We start from the raw sequence: 17,258 nt of genomic DNA, 5'->3' as shown, positions 1-17,258 counted from the left end.
CTCACAGTAAGCACTACAGCCAATTACAAAGCGGCGATTTCAAGGGGCGGGGACTCAGACACTTCTGGATTTCTGCTGGTGATTCTGAAGTACTCCAGAAACCCCAGGACTTTCTCCAGGGCAAACAACATGCATAGCATTTTTAAGATTCCGAACAGAAAAGCGTGAGCCAAGAGAGCCTCAAGCTCCAGGTAAAACTCCCATGCATAAAAGACCATGAAGTTACTCTCCCACGTATACTTTGCAAGGGGAAGTGAACGAATGAGTAGACCCCAAGAAAGAAGATAGCTACTTCTGATATTCTGCAAAAGCTTGCCGTGCAATCCTGAAGGGGGGAGTGCAATAGGAGCTGGCATAACCCCTGCTCTGGCGTCCATGCCACTTTGCTCCGTGATAAAGTGGCACAGATGCCGGCACGGGGGTACTTATGCTGGTGCCAGGGAGCAACGCAGCAGCATGGGCCTCAGTTACTGGCATTGCCACATGGGCAGCAAAAATCCAGAAGTGAATGCCCCCACCGGTGTTGGGGGGCGGGGGGTGTTGCACTGATGTTAGTCAGCTTCCAAGCCCCTTTTGGCCCAGGAACACCCCTCTACACTGCAGTATTGCTACACCAGCAAAATAGCTGGCATACCCCCATGAAGCTTCGTGGAGGAGTTTTATTTTTCAGCTGGGAAGCCTCTGTGGAGGCGGTACGGCTGTGCCACTCCTGGCTGCCGCCTATTTACTCCCCCTTCAGGAATGGGCTGCCCGAAACCAAAAGGATGCTGTGTTCTCCTCTCCACACTTTACTAGTGAAGGTGGCCGATTATTCCTTGTTAATAATTATTGTGTGCCATCAAGTTGCAACCAACTCTTGGTGACCCCAGGACCGTGGGGTTTTCAAGGCAAAAGATGAACAGAGATGGTTTGCCAATGCCTTCTTCTGCATTGCAGCCCCAGTCTTCCTTGTTGGTCTCCCATCCAACGACTAACTAGGGCTGACCCTGCTTAGCTTCTGAGATCTGACAAGATCAGGCTAGAGTAGGCGATTCAGACTATTTCTTGCTTATACCTTCCCAAATCTTGCTTCATGTTTGACTCTCAGGATATTAAGTAGTTTTACACTTTCAAGTTATAGATCTGGTAACTGTAATGGTTAATGTAATGTAAGAAGATTTTAGAACATAAGAAAAGCCATGCTGGACCAGGCCAAGGCCAATCAAGCCCAGCAGTCTGTTCACACAGCGGCCAACCAGGTGCCTCTAGGAAGCCCCCAAACAAGACGACTGCAGCAGCACCATCCTGCCTGTGTTCCAAAGCACCTAATATAATAGGCATGCTCCTCTGATCCTGGAGAGAATAGGTGTGCATCATGACTAGTATCCATTTTGACTAGTAGCCATGGATAGCCCTCTCCTCCATGAACATGACCACTCCCCCATGAAAGCCTTCCAAGTTGGCAGCCATCACCCCATCCTGGGGCAGGAAGTTCCACATTTTCAATTCCACAAGTTCAAATGTGTTTTGAATGTTGTTTCCTGACCAGAGCCAATATTTTTTATTTATGTTTTTTGTTAGTTCCCAGAGGAGACACTAACACCATCCAAGTTTCTCCACAAAGTCTAGAGTATATCCTTACAGGCATTGGAGTAGAGTCAGTAGCTACTTTTAGAACAAGAGGAATTCCAAAATATTCAGCTCAGGAAGATGCTGTGTCGGGGGGTAGGCTCTCTCTTGTAGTTAGCAGAATGCACCTATTTGAATATTCTCTTTCTGCCTTGGATCTGTGGTGCTTACTCGCTTCTGTATATTTAAGGCAAGGGTGTTCTCCTTACAATCAAATAGATGCCGCGGGGTGTGCTAAAAAATTTCCCCGAGCCATGTTCTCGGGTGAAATTGTCTCCCTGACTCTGTTAATTATCCCGCTCGGTAAAGGTGCGCAATGCACATGGGAGCTACAGCCAGCATTTAAGGGTTAGTTTCAATGAGAGAAACTGAACAAGGAAAAGGATAAAGGATCCTCTCCTTTGGACCCATTAGTTACATCAGTTATTTACCAAATTTATTTTTAGTGTGTAAGAAACAGGTGCCCTGACCTGAATGGCCCAGGCTAGCCTGATCTAGTCAGATCTCAGAAGCTAAGCAGGGTCGGCCCTGGTTAGTACTTGGATGGGAGACTACCAAGAAATACCAGGGTCGCTATGCAGAGGAAGGCAATGGAGCACCACCTCTTGCCTTGAAAACCCTACTGGGTTACCATACGTCGGCTACAACTTGACAACACTACACACACACAAGAAATAGGTGCATGCTAAAAATGTAATTTATGGCAGATCTCTAAGAAAAGAGGGCTGGAACATTAATCAAGAACGGCAACTGCTTGTGAAGTTTGGGATCCTGAGGCTGACGTGTGCAGTTTAGAAATATTTCCTTCTGATTCTAAAAGTCTCACCCATATTCCCAGTTAATGTTTTTTATTAATATCTCATTTTTCTCCCCATGAGTATCCAAAGTGGCCTACCACACTGTTCTCCTCCCCTCTCCTTTATCTTCACAACAATACTCCTGTGAGGTAGGTTAGGCCAATAGAGCGCAATGGGCCCAAGGTTAGGTTGCCAATCTCCCAGAATTATAACTGGTCTCCAGTGATCGGTTCCTCTGAAGAAATTGGTTGCTTTGGAAGGTGGATTCTTTGGCCTTATATCTGGCTTAAGTCCCTCCTTTCCCCCAACTCCGTCCTCCCCAGACTCCACCCCCCCCCAAATCTCCAGGAATTTCCCAACCCAGAGCTGGTAACCCTAGTCACATGAAGCTGCCTTACACTGAATCAGACACTTGGTCCCTCAAAATCAGAATTGTCTACTCAAACAGGCAGCGGCTCTCCAGGGTCTCAGGCAGAGGTCTTCCATATCACCTGCTTGTAGGGTTGCCAATCTCCAGGTACTAGCTGGTGATCTCCTGCTATTACAACTGATCTCCAGCCGATAGAGATCAGTTCACCTGGAGAAAATGGCTGCTTTGGCAATTGGACTCTATGGCATGGAAGTCCCTCCCCTCCCCAAACCCCGCCCTCCTCAGGCTCCACCCCCAAAACCTCCTGCCGGTGGTGAAGAGGGACCTGGCACAACTACCTACTTGCCTAGTCCCTTTAACTGGAGATGCCGGGGATTGAACCTGGGACCTTCTGCATGCCAAGCAGATGCTCTACCACTGATCCACAGGCCAAGATCAACCACCAAGCTTTCATGGCAAAGGGATGATTAAAATCTTGCTGTCCCAGTTCCTAGTCTGAAGTTCGAATCACTGTGTCACCCCGGCTGTTAAAACACCACAGACGGCCGCACACATGTGTTAGATTGGATTAGTCAGCCATGAGGACTAGGAATGGAGCATTCAAAACAGAAACAAAACACAGTCAACTGGAGGAGCTCAGTATCATGCCGGTTCAGTGTCAGATGTCATATTGTGAGGTGTAGTGGTTAAGAGCGGTGGTTTGGAGCGGTGGACTCAGATCTGGAGAACCGGGTTTGATTCCCCACTCCTCCACATGAGCAGCGGAGGCTAATCTGGTGAACCGGGTTGGTTTCCCCACTCCTCCACATGAAGCCAGCTGGGTGACCTTGGGCTAGTCACAGCTCTCTCAGACCCACCCACCTCCCAGGGTGTCTGTTGTGGGGAGGGGAAGGGAAGGGGATGGTAAGCCGGTTTGAGTCTCTCTTAAGTGGTAGAGAAGGTCGGCATATAAAATCCAGCTCTTCATCTTCTTCCTCTGTGGGCCAGCTCCAGTTCAGAGCAAGCCACCTAGCCAAACTGGGTTTCAATGTCAATTGTAGCCTAGAGGACGTACTACAAATTGGACGGCGGATAAATAATTCCACCCTACCCTAACCTGCTCGCCACGAGATGTGATCAAACTGCCAATTGCCGCATGTGTAATCAATCTCTGTATGAGACGTCGTTTCATTTTTTGCTGTGCTCCGCATTAAAGATAGGTTGTGCTTTGTTGTTGTGTAGCAAATATTGCTTTTCTTCCTTTGGAAGAAAAAAAAAAACACCCGTTTGTTAAAAACCGGTTCTAACAAATGTGTTTCTTTTTGAAAAGCAGAAAAAGAAACCCGGTTTCTTATATCCAAGGAAATTTAAACAAATGCGAGGAGAGAAGAAAATTATTTTTAAACGTGTCATGAGGCGAGCGGGGGGAGGGAAACCCTTCAGCGACATCTTTTTTCTGCGAGAAGCCTTCTGACCACCGGTTGCTTTCATTAACAAGACCGTCTCTTCAGCTGCTATTCACACAGCTCGATAAAAACACCGTGGGGTGGTTTAAGATGCTTTCTGGCACCTTGCTCAATATTCATGCTGTTTTCCATCACTGTTGCCATAAACCAGGTACAAAGGGACGTTGTGCAAATGGGGCAAGGCAGGGGGGGGGACGACCAAAAACCCGGCCCCTTTATCCGCTTGTTCGAACCGGCAGCGGGCTCATTTTCCACCCAGGTGAGAAAAACAGCGCCATTTGACTGTGGAGGGGGGACGCTTTCGAGCCAAGAACAGAAGATATAATGAACAGGCCTGGTTTCGGAACTGGAATCGTTCCCAGGCCCCAAAAGGAACGAACGCCATGGTGTCTAAACAGAAATCTGGCTTCCTTTCAGGCCAGAGACTTATTAGGTTGGATGCTTCCCTGCCATGTTTTGTTCTGCATCCCTAAATCCTTCTTCTGAAGAATTATGTTGCAAACTCCAAGGCGCATTGGTCCCTTGGTCACCATAGTAACCCAAGTGCATTCTAGCTAGCACTATGCGCCGGATAAAACATTCAAGCCATCCACCCTCCCCCGGCCATTCCACACTAGCCTACCCAGACAGCGACTCAACAGGGCGTTTCTATGAAACATCGGTTGGAAATGGGGCAAAAAGAGAGTCTTTCCCAAATGTAATAGCATGCTCGCACCTGAAGCCTCGTCTCCTCACTGTTAAGCCCTCTGTCGGCTTGTTTTCTGGCCATCGGCTACCGAAAGCCTGGCACCGATGGACTGAATGCACAGAGAGAAGAATCGCACTATTCTCCCACTATTGCAAAAGACTGGATGGGTTCCACATGAGTTAAATTTGGTGCAACCATCATTCGTAAACACAGTTATAATTGTGGTTCGAGATGTCATCATCGCTTTCCAGTTTTTTCCTGCTGACACTGGCCAGTTGGTTGCAAATCAGCTAGATTCGAGACCAATAGCATCTTCGAGAGCAACAAGATTTTCAGAGTATAGGTTTTTGAGAGTCAAAGTTCCCTTCATCAGATACAAATTGGGATGGGGATTTGCAAATGTTTATCTGTGGCGTGTGAACACATGAAGCTGCCTTATACTGAATCAGACCCTTGGTCCATCAAAGTCCGTATTGTCTACTCAGACCGGCAGCGGCCCTCCAGGGTCTCAGGCAGAAGAGGTCTTTCACATCACCTACTTGCCTGGTCCCTTTAACTGGAGATGCCGGGGACTGAACCTGGGACCTTCTGCATGCCGAGTAGATGCTCTACCGCTGAGCCACGGCCCCTCCCCACAGCCCGTGTGGAGGATCTTAGGCCTACTATTTTGTAATCCCCTCCAGGCAGTGGAGCAACAGCTGCTGCAGTTGCACTCTGATCTGGAGAACCGGGTTTGATTCCCCAGTCCTCCACATGAGCGGTGGACTCTAATCTGGTGAACAGGGTTGGTTTCCCAAGTCCTCCACATGAAGCCTGCTGGGTGACCTTGGGCTAGTCACAGCTCTCTCAGAACTCTCTCAGCACCACCTATCTCACAAAAGCTGTCTGTTGTGGGGAGAGGAAGGGAAGGAGATTGTAAGCCAGTTTGATTCTTCCTTAAAGAGGAAGAGAAAATCGGCATATAAAAACCAACTTGTCTTTCTTTCTTTTTCTTTCTTTCTTTCTTTCTCAAACAATCATGTCTCCTGGCTGTACAACACCATTAAGAGTTAGCACCTTTTCTGTGGTTTCTGAGGGCAACGTTCACATTTGAGGGAGACCTCGGTGTTTCTAACTAAATATAGTTGAAACTGATGTGCAGCCTTATGGGGTGGGGGGGACTAAGAGATTGTACAAACAGTTCCCAAGGAAGTAAGTGCGGAATAATGGACTTGCTGCTTTACTTACTGGTTTAAGAGTGTTTTTTTAAAAAAACCTTTCCCTGTGAAAGAACTCAAGGCTGGTTACGCTGTTATTTTAGAAATAACAATGCAAATCTGCAAACACAGCAGTGAAGACTGATGCAGACAGCCAGAGATCAACTGATATGCCATCTACTCTATGCACTGTGGCATCCATGCTAAGAGGCTGGGTACCCTTGAGTGTCAGGCTCTAGAGATAAACAGGGCAGATACATGGTTCTGTTTATAGACTTCCTGGAATCGTTTTTCTGGGCGTTGCTGAATACAGCCTGTCAGATAGCACAGACCCACGTTCTGATCAGGGTTTTTCTTATATCCTAAGACATTCCTAGTGTTTAGGGTTGCCAACCACCAGGTACTAGCTGGAGATCTCCTGCTATTACAACTGATCTCCAGTCGATAGAGATCAGTTCACCTGGAGAAAATGGCTGCTTTGGCAATTAGACTCTATGGCATTGAAGTCCCTCCCCTCCCCAAACCCCACCCTCCTCAGGCTCTGCCCCAAAAACCTCCCGCCGGTGGTGAAGAGGGACCTGGCAACCCTACTAGTGTTGCCAACTCCAGGTTGGGAAATTCTTGGAGGGGGACTCTGTAGTCCTTTCTCTTGGAAGTAGACATTTTCTCCAGGTGAACTGATCTCTATCATCTAGGGATCAATTGTAATAGCAGGAGCTCTCCAGCTTGTATCTGTAAGTTGGCAACCCAATCTCCAAGGTGCTACTGGACTCAGATCTAACCCGTCCAAGTAGGAGATGATTCTGTTGTTCTGCTCACCAGTAGAGCATCTGCTTGGCATGTAGAAGGTCCTAGGTTTAATCCCCGGCATCTCCAGACAAAAGGACTAGGCAAGTAGGTGATGTGAAAGTCCTCAGCCTGAGACCCTGGAGAGCCGCTGTCAGTCAGAGTAGACAATACTGACTGATGGACCAAGGGTCTGATTCAGTATAAGGCAGCTTCATTTGTCCATATGTTCATGAATTTCTGAGATTAATGTATGTATAATACTCTATAAATTCTACGTGTTATTACTAGCACCGCACTATAATGAACAAGGCTGTCCGGGTGACAGCTATTTATTTATTTTTAGAACGTCTATGTCGCTTTGCCATAACAACACACGCGTCGCATCATCCTTTTTAACTCAGCTGTTACGGTACAGAAGCCTTGCTTCCCCTTGGATAGCATTTCATCAGAGACTGCCATCAAAACTCTCCTTCTTCCTTTAATATAAAAGGCCTTTCCCCTTAGGTCCTGTCTGATCCTGGTTTCTTTTGGCAGAGGGTATAAGGATTATACCCTCTGCTGTAGCGCTTCAACCACAGACGACAAAACAGTTTTTCCAAAAGCACTGTAGACAAGCTACCCTCAGTCACATGAGCACATGAAGCTGCCTCATACTGAATCAGACCCTTGGCCCATCAAAGTCAGTGTTGTCTACTCAGACCGGCAGCGGCTCTCCAGGGTCTCAGGCAGGGGTCTTTCACATCACCTACCTGCCTGGTCCCTTGAACTGGAGATGCCAGGGATTGAACCTGGGACCTTCTGCATGCCAAGCAGATGCTCTACCTCTGAGCTACAGCCATTGGTTTCCATCATACTTTTGTCATTCCCAGAAGCCAGGGAATCTCATAGTGAGCACGGTATTATCTAGGAGCCAAGCAGCCAATCGTTTTTGCCTACCGGATGACATCTCTTAGGGCAAACGATGCCATTTGAGAGTGAGGGTAGTGCTTCAAAGTTAGGGTTGCCAATTGCCAGATAGTGGCTGAAGATCTCCTGCTATTACAACTGCTCTCCAGGCGACAGAGATCAGTTCCCCTGGAGAAAATGGCCGCTTTGGCAGTGGGGTTCTTTGGCATTGAAGTCCCTCCCCTCTCCAAACCCCATCCTCTTCAGGCTCCCCTCCCAAAATCTCCAGGTATTTCCCAACCCGAAGCTGGCAACCCTATTCAAAGCCAATGTGGAGCAGTAGTTAGATTGTTTGACTAGGCTTGGGAGACCAAGGGTCCTTCCACACTAGGGAGCTATACTGTCCTCATCATGTTGCCGGCACAATATTTTCTTAATTCATAATTCCAACAGAGATATGACACGGCACAGCATAACCCATTATTCACCAATTTTTTCCCTTTCTCCAGGTGCACATTATCCTCACCTCATCCCTTCTTGCTATCTCTTCTCCTTTTTAAAAAAATTCAAGCACATGCATAACGCTGAAGAGGAATTGTGCAGTAAAGAGTTTCCATCTAGACATTAGGAAGAAATTTCTAACAGTTAGAGTGGTTCCTCAGTGGAACAGGCTTCCTCAGGAGGTGATAAGCTCTCCTTCCCTGGAGGTTTTAAAGAAGAGGCTAGATAGCCATCTGTCAGCAATGCCGATTCTATGACCTTAGGCAGATCATGCGAGGGAGGGCCTCTTGGTCATCTTCTGGGCATGGAGTAGGGGTCACAGGGGTGTGTGGGAGGGAGGTAGTTGTGAATTTCCTGCATTGTACAGGTAGTGTTGCCAGGTCCCTCCTCTCCTCCAGAGGGAGGCTGTTGTTGTAAAACACCGACACACAAGCGTCACTTCCAGTTTGGATCGGAAGTGACGTTCGTGCGTCGGCACTTTACAACAACAGCCTCCCTCTGGAGGAGAGGAGGGACCTGGCACGGGCACGTTTGCCCCCCGACCCTCAAGTGGTCAGCGGGCAAACGGGGTAAATTGCCGGGGGTTTGCCCGCCACCATCGGGCACCTGGCAACCCTATGTACAGGGGGTTGGACTAGATGACCCTGGTGGTCCCTTCCAGCTCTATGATTCTATGAGTAACACAAGCCTTATTTAAAAAAGAAAACCCTTCCACGTATTTAAACAGCACTACTCAGGAATAATGCAAAACACGAGGCCTTCCATCCCTTGTATTTGTTTGACTATTATGGCACACCTCCCTCTCTTAATAAACAAGTTCCCCTCTCCAGAGTTTGGTACATTTCAGCGCTGGACAGGAGACTGTGGGCGATTCACACACACGCGCACAAGGTAATTGCAGCACAGGAAAATTGCCGTCGTTGAGTAACGGCGTAATTATGACATTACAGACATTACGGAGATTAAAAATCTATTTTTTAAAAAATCTAATGGATGGGCAGAGAAAGGAGACGTTCCTTTTCGCTGAAAGAGGAGGCGTGCCTTCCATTTGGAAATTTTTCCTTCGCAGTCCCCTGCCAATCTTTATTTTTAATGCCAAGATCCACAAGTTGTAACAGACTGTTCTGCCTTATATATTTATTTGTTTGTTTATTTAAAACATTTATTAGCTGCCTTTCTCCCTTGCAGAACTCAAGGCAGCCTACAATATAAATAAAACATTATTAAAAACACAATAAGAAACAACAATTATAAAACCCATAAAAAGTAAAAAACAATCACAACCCACCTCCAATTAGGACTGCCGATATCAAAAGCTAAATCAATCAAATGCAGTCCAAAACAAAACTATCTTCAACAGCTTCCTGAATATCAACAATGAGGGAGCCAGGCACACCTCCCTGGGGAGGTTGTTCCATAATTGTGGGGCTGCCACAGAAAAGGCCCCCTCTCGTGTACCCACCAAATGACCATCATTAATTGGTGAGACATTCAGGAAAGCATCTCCCCATGATCTTAATTCCTGGGCAGGAACTTATGGGAGAAGATGGTCTGCCTATCTACTAACCCAGAGAACCTCTGTCTTGTCAGGATTAAGTTTCAGCTTGTCCACCCTCGTCCAGCCCATTACTGACTCCAAGCAGCAGTGCAGAACATCAACAGCATCCTCAGAATTAGGTGGAAGTAGGTGGAAATCGGATTACAGACCTCCAGGTACTAGCTGGAGATCTCCTGCTATTACGACTGATCTCCAGCCAATAGCAATCAGTTCCCCTGGAGAAAATGGCCACTCCAGCAATTTGACTCTATGGCATTGAAGTCCCTCCCCTCCCCAAACCCCACCCTCCTCAGGCTCTGACCCAAAAACCTCCCGCCGGAGGTGAAAAGGGACCTGGCAACCCTACAATACTTCTCCCAGGTCATCTATGCATGGGAGTTTTACCTGAGGTTCATTGCTCGCTGGACCCACACTTTCCTGTTGGGAGTCTATGCACCAGCAGTCTCCAAGCTCAAATCAGGAAGTATTTGAATCCCCGCCCCTTGAAATGCTGCTTCATAATTGGCTGTAGTGAGAGCAAAGCTCCCTCCCCCCCAAACCCAATTGCCACATAAAAAAAGCATTTTAGGAACATTAAACAAAAAATGGAGCAATCTGAAAAGAAGGAGGGGAGAGCCTCAGCTTTAAAAGGCCTTTCTTCTGCTCATAAAGAGCTCCGGGGAAACAGGAAGTATTTGAATTCCCACCTCTGGACATGTTGCTTTGTAATTGGCTGTGAGCTAAACCAAGCTTGCGTGTCCCATGCTTTGCCTTATGCATGGGGATTTTACCTGGGCTGAGCTCAGGGGAGAGGGAAGAATCGGGTTAACAGAGGAACAGGAAGGTCCAGGATTTGTGAGGGCCGGCAGCGAGGTCATGCATAACTCCAAGGAACAACTGAGACAGGCGGGGGACGAACGTGAGTGAAAGTACCCATGCATAAACGACCCCAGTGTCTTCATATAGATATTAAATAGCACGGGGGATGATTTATTTATTTAATTCATTTATACCCCACCTTTGATAAGATGGAACCCTACGGCACCCCACAGGTCAGCAGCCATGGGGCAGAACAGGAATCCACCAACACTCCCTTCTGAGACAGACCCCCCCCCCGATAGGAGTCAAACCACCATAAGTCCCAGTACTGAAAGGGGGCTCAGTAAGAGACTATGGTCAATAGTATCAAAGGCCACTGAGAGGTCCAGCAGAACTAGCAGGGTCACAATTCCCCATCTAGTTCTCGACAAAAGTCATCAACCAAGCTAACCAAAGTTGTCTCCAAATCCTGGCCTGAAGTAAGGTTGCCAGGTCCCTCTTTGCCACCGGTGGGAGGTTTTTGGGGCGGAGCCTGAGGAGGGCAGGGTTTGGGGAGGGGAGGGACTTCAATGCCATAGAGTCCAATTGCCAAAGCGGCCGTTTTCTCCAGGTGAACTGATCTCTATCGGCTGGAGATCAGTCGTAACAGCAGATCTCCAGCCACCAGCTGGAAGGCAGCAAACCAAATTGAAACGGGTCCAGAAAACCAGTCTCGTCAAAGAACCCATGGAACTGAGAAGCAACAACCCACTCTGGCACCTTGCCCAAGTATGGAAGATTGGAGACTGGCTGGAAATTTTCTAACATACTATGGCTCAGGGATATTTTTTTTCCAAAAGAGATCTAATCATTCCCCCCCCCCTTGAGTATGGACGGCACAACTCCTGCTCTCAAGGAAGCACTTACCCTGACCCACGCAGCCAGTCCCCCTCTTACTGCTTTTATCAGCCAGGAAGGGCAAGGGTCAAAAACACAGGCAGTCCCTCTCCAAGGATCTTGTCCACATCCTTGGGATCCACAAGCTAAAAAGTATCCATATAAATTGGACAAGCAGATGCTAAAAGTATATCATCCGAACATGCATCCACGCAGGCATCTAACCCAGAACAGATATTTTGTCTGCAACCCAGAGCAGATATTTTGTCTGCAAAGTAAGCAACGAATTGACCACAGCAGGCCGTCATGTGGTCAGAGTTCAAATCCTTGGGGCTACAATGTCAACAAATCAGTGGGTTATAGATCAAGTCAAGCCTGAACTGACCCTAGAAGCTAAAATGACTAAACTGAGGCTATCGTATTTTGGTCACATTATGAGAAGACAAGAGTCACTAGAAAAGACAGTCATGCTGGGAAAAGTTGAAGGCAGCAGGAAAAGAGGAAGACCCAACAGGAGATGGATTGACTCAATAAAGGAAGCCACGGCCCTCAGTTTGCAAGATCTGAGAAAGGCTGTCAAAGATAGGACATTTTGGAGCACTTTGATTCATAGGGTCGCCATGAGTCAGAAGCGACTTGACGGCACTTCACACACACACACACACACACATGTCAAAGTCCCCAAACCACTCAAAACAGCTCAGCTGGACGGTTATGTGCAGATGCCTCCATTTTGATTCAGCCCTAATAAGAAAAGAGTTCCCTGTTTGAATGGCATATTCTCCCTTTTAGGGAAGCAGACCGGTATTATTAGTATCAGCCTATCCTAGCTTACTGAGAGCCTTTTGAAGTGTCCTTCACTCTCTCATAAGGCTCTCCCTTATCACCCGGCATTCTTGCATGGCCTATTTCTTTCCAGATAATCAAAGGTCTGCTTTGATATGCTGGCCACCCATCAGAAGCAATATGCTTAAAGATCACCTTTGTGGCACGACAACCTTTTTTGGCCTACCACGTTCTTTCAGTAACATGGACAAACAAGCATCCCGCAGGTCGGTTGAGTGAGGCGATCACTTTCCTAGAGTGAAGTAATTGTGGTGTAGGAACATCCTACCCATATGGGTGCCTGTTTATACACAGTACTTGAGCAGCATGGGACCAAGCCACACTCAAGTGTCTGTCGCGTCACAAGAGGAATGTTTGTTTGGCTTGGCCCCGAGCCTAATCCTCCCCTTGCTGTAAATCAGTCTGAGGCTGTTTACCCAAGTGGCACTTAAATCGGCTTTTGCATTTCAGATGTGTACATTTTGAAAACCGTTCTCTCCTTTCTCGCCTATTGGGAGCATTCACAAGTGATGTACCTCAGGCAGAAAGTGGTTCTTAGTTTGACTTGTAAAAATACCTGAACCTGAACGGCGCTTCCTCCGAGGGTCGGTAAAAGGGGACGCTTTGTAAGGATGCTAAAAATTCTGTTTGAGATTCTTCCCTGTGCGGGTTAAGTACCATCAAATTGCTTCTCGCTTATGGCAACCATATGAATTAATTTGCCTCCAAAACTTCCTATAGTTAACAGCCTTGTTCAGGTCTTGCAAATGGAGGGCTTTGGCTTCTGTTATAGTCAATCCATCTCATGTTGGGGCTTCCTCTTTTCCTGCTGTCTTCAACTTTTCCTCGCATTATTGTCTTTTTCGGTGATTCTTATCTTCTCACAATGTGACAAAAATACAATAGCCTCAGTTTAGTCATTTTAGCTTCTAGGGTCAGTTCAGGCTTGATTTGATCTAGAACCCACTGATTTGTTTTTTTTTGGGGCAGTCCAGGGTATCTGTAACACTCTCCTCCAACACCACATTTCAAAGGAGTCTACTTTCTTCCTATCAGCTTTCTTCAATGTCCAGCTTTCACATCCATACATAGTAATGGGAAATACTATGGCATGAATTATCTTGATCTTGGTCGCCAGTGACACATCCTTAAATTTAAGATTCTTCCCTCCACGTTACAAATTATAACTCTCCTGGTTTCCTTGGTGGCAGGAAGACCATGACTGTTCAAACAGTTTACATTTGTGGTACAGGTACATCTTTAGTCCTCACCTCTGAAATTTTCCTCAGCTATTGTCAGTGTGGTTCTGAAAACAGCAAAACATCCCCTAGACAAGGCTTTCCATCTCTTCAGAAGCCACTCTCAGGTTTACCTGAAACATCGCCAGCCTGACCTCACCTCCATGACAATTCCAGCTATGAATCTGCTGGAATTTATTTTGGGGGGGAAATCTTAACTGGCCCTGACCTCATCTTGTAGTGATGGATGCATCAAAGAAATCCGCTGTGATGCCCACAAAAGATATATACATCCAATCCATGTCTTTGGTTCGGCCAGAATCCAGACAAAGAAGAAGAGTTAGTTTTTACATGCCAACTTTCTCTACCACTTAAGGAAGAATCAAACCGGCTTACCATCACCTTCCCTTCCCCTCCCCACAACAGACACCCTGTGAGGTGGGTGGGGCTGAGAGAGCTGTGACTAGCCCAAGGTCACACAGTGTGTTAGGAGTGGGGAAACAAATCCAGCTCACCAGATTAAGTGTCCACCGCTCATGTGGAGGAACGGGGAAACCAAGCCTGTAAGGTAGGTGGGTCTGAGAAAACTCTAAGAGAACTATGACTAGCCCAAGGTCACCCAGCCGGCTTCATATGTAAGAGTGGGGAAACCAACCCAGTTCACCAGATTAGCATCTGCCACTCATGCGGAGGAGTGGGGAATCGAACACGATTCTCCAGGTCAGAGTCCACCGCTCCAAACCACTGCTCTTAACCACCACACCACGCTGGTGGCAAGAGGGGCAAGAATGTAGGGGATGCATTCAGGGGTAGCTATTGTAATATATATTTGGAAAAGCATTAAAAGAGTCCAGTTTAAATTATTTTTTAATTGAAAGAGTTTAAGTTTTCTTTTACAGGCTGTTTCCTGCTTCATCTGATGGTAGAGGAGAACTCTGAAGTTCCGAGTCAAAGAAATCAGTTAATGGAATTTTGTATTCAATCTTTGAAGGGACAGTTTATCTAGACTTTGAAGCAGACATCAGAAAATTCAGGGTACAAAATCTGAAGAATGTTTCTTCACTTTTATAGAGCTGGAGTCCTGCAGTTACAAGGGGGCCGTATAGGCCATTGATAGAGTTGCCAGGTCCCTCTTCGCCACCCGCGGGAGGATTGGGGGGGGGGCCTGAGGAGGGCAGGGTTTGTGGAGGGGAGGGACTAGGATGCCATAGAGTCCAATTGCCAAAGCGGCCGTTTTCTCCAGGTGAACTGATCTCTTTCGGCTGGAGATCAGTTGTAATAGCAGGAGGTCTCCAGCTAGAACCTGGAGATTGGCTACCTTACTGCCCATAGAAAGCCAACCCATCAGAGACAAATGTTTAGCCCAGCCTGCTGTTGGATGTGCTAGGTTAGGGTTGCCAACCTCCAGGTACAAGGTGGAGATCTGCTAATACAACTGATCTCCAGACAATAGTAATCAGTTCACCTGGGGAAAATGGCCACTTTGGCTATTGGACTCTATGGCATTGAAGTCCCTCCCCTCCCCAAACCCCGCCCTCCTCAGGCTCCGCCCCAAAATCCTCCCGCTGGTGGTGAAGAGGGACCTGGCAACCCTATACTAGGTCAGCTTGCAGTCGTGGTTAAAGGACTGGACCACAATCTGGCAGAACATTCAAATTTCCATTCTGCCATGAAGCTTGCTAGGTGATCATGAGCTTAGTCACACTCTCTTGGCCTAGCCTGCCTTCACAGGGTTGTTGTGAGGGTAGGGTTGCCAGCTCCGGGTTGGGAAATATCTGGAGATTTGGGAGGGTGGAGCCTGAGGAGGGTGGGGTTTAGAGGGGGAGAGACTCCAATGGGATATGATGCCATAGAGTCCATCTTCCAAAGCGGCCACTTTCTCCAGGGGAACTGATCTGTTGCCTGGAAACCAGTTGTAATAGCAGGAGATATCCAGCCACCACCTGAAGGTTGGCAACCCTATGTTGTAAAATGGAGGAGAAGAGATTGATGTACATTGCCTTGGGTGTTGACAGAGGAAAGAGAAGAAATAAAACCAGCTGCCTTGCTAGCTGAGAGAGAGAGAGAGAGTTCTAGACTGCTCCAGGAGAAAAGCCTAAGAATAGCATTCTGCAGACAGACAAGGAGAAGCCCCTTTTGGAAAGAAGATAACTCTTCCTAGAGTCCTGTCTAGCTACAACTTGCTGCCCCCGGAAGGGTCTTCTTTTTTATCTGTCTTTGTACCACAAGACTTTGCTATGTCCCAACACTGAAGGATGGGAAAAAACTGTAGCAAATATATAAATACCTTTTCATGTGCAGTGAGTTTTCTTTAGGTGGGGAAGCACATTTAAATGTGATCTTATATTTGCATTCTGAAGCGGTATATCTCATGGGCTGTTAATGCTTGGTTATTAACAGCGCGTTCCAGGCTGAAGTGCCCCGCATTTTTTTTTAAATTTCTTCACACTGAACCGTCATTCCAGCCATCACTGCGAAGCTGGCGCATACCTGCTTCACATTTCTGAAGAGCCCCTTTAACGCGACCTTTTGTATTTGCTCCGCCCCCGCCTTGAAGCATTCACTGAAGGAACCATGAAAAATTATAGCCACGGCTTAGCTATGCAAAGGACCATTGCTAATGGTTTGCAGACGAGGGAGCAGGCGAGTGGGGGGATGGAATTTGTTTGACTTTCTCCTCTTGCATCCGGCCCGCGAATAGTCATTTTAAAGGGTGGATTTTAAAAAGCAGCTTTGAGCGAGCATCAAAATCAGCCCTGCATAAATGGCCATGAAGATCTCCACGTATTTTCCCTCCGCCCAGAAAATCGAAACCAAGGAAAAGATAGTCTCTTCTTACCCTTTTCCAAAAGATGGGCTGTCTAGCTTCCAGCCTTGTAGAGATATAGTCAAGTTACCGCAAATCCCAGTAAGGTTTTATAAAAATCAGGGGGGAAGAAACAGTTTATACCTTTTTATTTTATTTTTAAAAAGCGTTTTTAATGAGAGCTCTTTGGCTCGAAACGTTCCATCCATCTGCACAGATTTTGCTTCCCTGTGGCTGTGCCTTTTGACAGAGTGCCAGCCGTTCTGCATTCTCGCTGCGGTTGGAGTGCCGCACGCTAGCCAAAGGCTTCTGTGTCACCGTCATATTGATTGGAGTAAAGAAGAAAGGAAGGAGAAGAAATTCTGAAATAGCTTCCCAAAGACATTTGTTTCCGCTCTCGGACCTCATTTGTTTTTGAAACTGAGCCGGATAAAATTAGGATGCGTACCTCATAATGGGCTTTAATCCACCATACAGAGGCAGGGGATATGTATTAATCCTACATGCAGTGGAATGTCTAGATCCCAGGCCAGCAGAGACTCTACAAACTGAGCCACAGCCCCTCCCGTAAGGGGGAAGGAGGAGGAAGAGTGGTCATCTAGGGGCCCTAAGTACTTGAGCTGATCCAGTGTTTGAGGCATCAGATATGATAGACCTAACAACCAGCACACCACCTACTGTTGGCAGAGTGTGCTAAGTACGCAGTGAAGGATCAGTCTCACTGATTAAAGATAAAGTTGCCTTTATTGAAGGAACTACATTTTAGGATAGGAAAGCTGAGAGGCAGAGCCTCTAGCTGTCTATTTAGCTAAGGAGGGAGAGAGAGGGAAGAATGACTTCCGAGAAAAAGGAGGAAATTGTCCCCTAAGAATATAAGG

This window comes from Euleptes europaea, chromosome 15 (assembly GCF_029931775.1).
Source record: "Euleptes europaea isolate rEulEur1 chromosome 15, rEulEur1.hap1, whole genome shotgun sequence".
NCBI lineage: Eukaryota > Metazoa > Chordata > Lepidosauria > Squamata > Sphaerodactylidae > Euleptes > Euleptes europaea.
The sequence above is the reverse complement of the archived record's forward strand: the minus strand, read 5'-3'. Positions refer to the sequence as shown.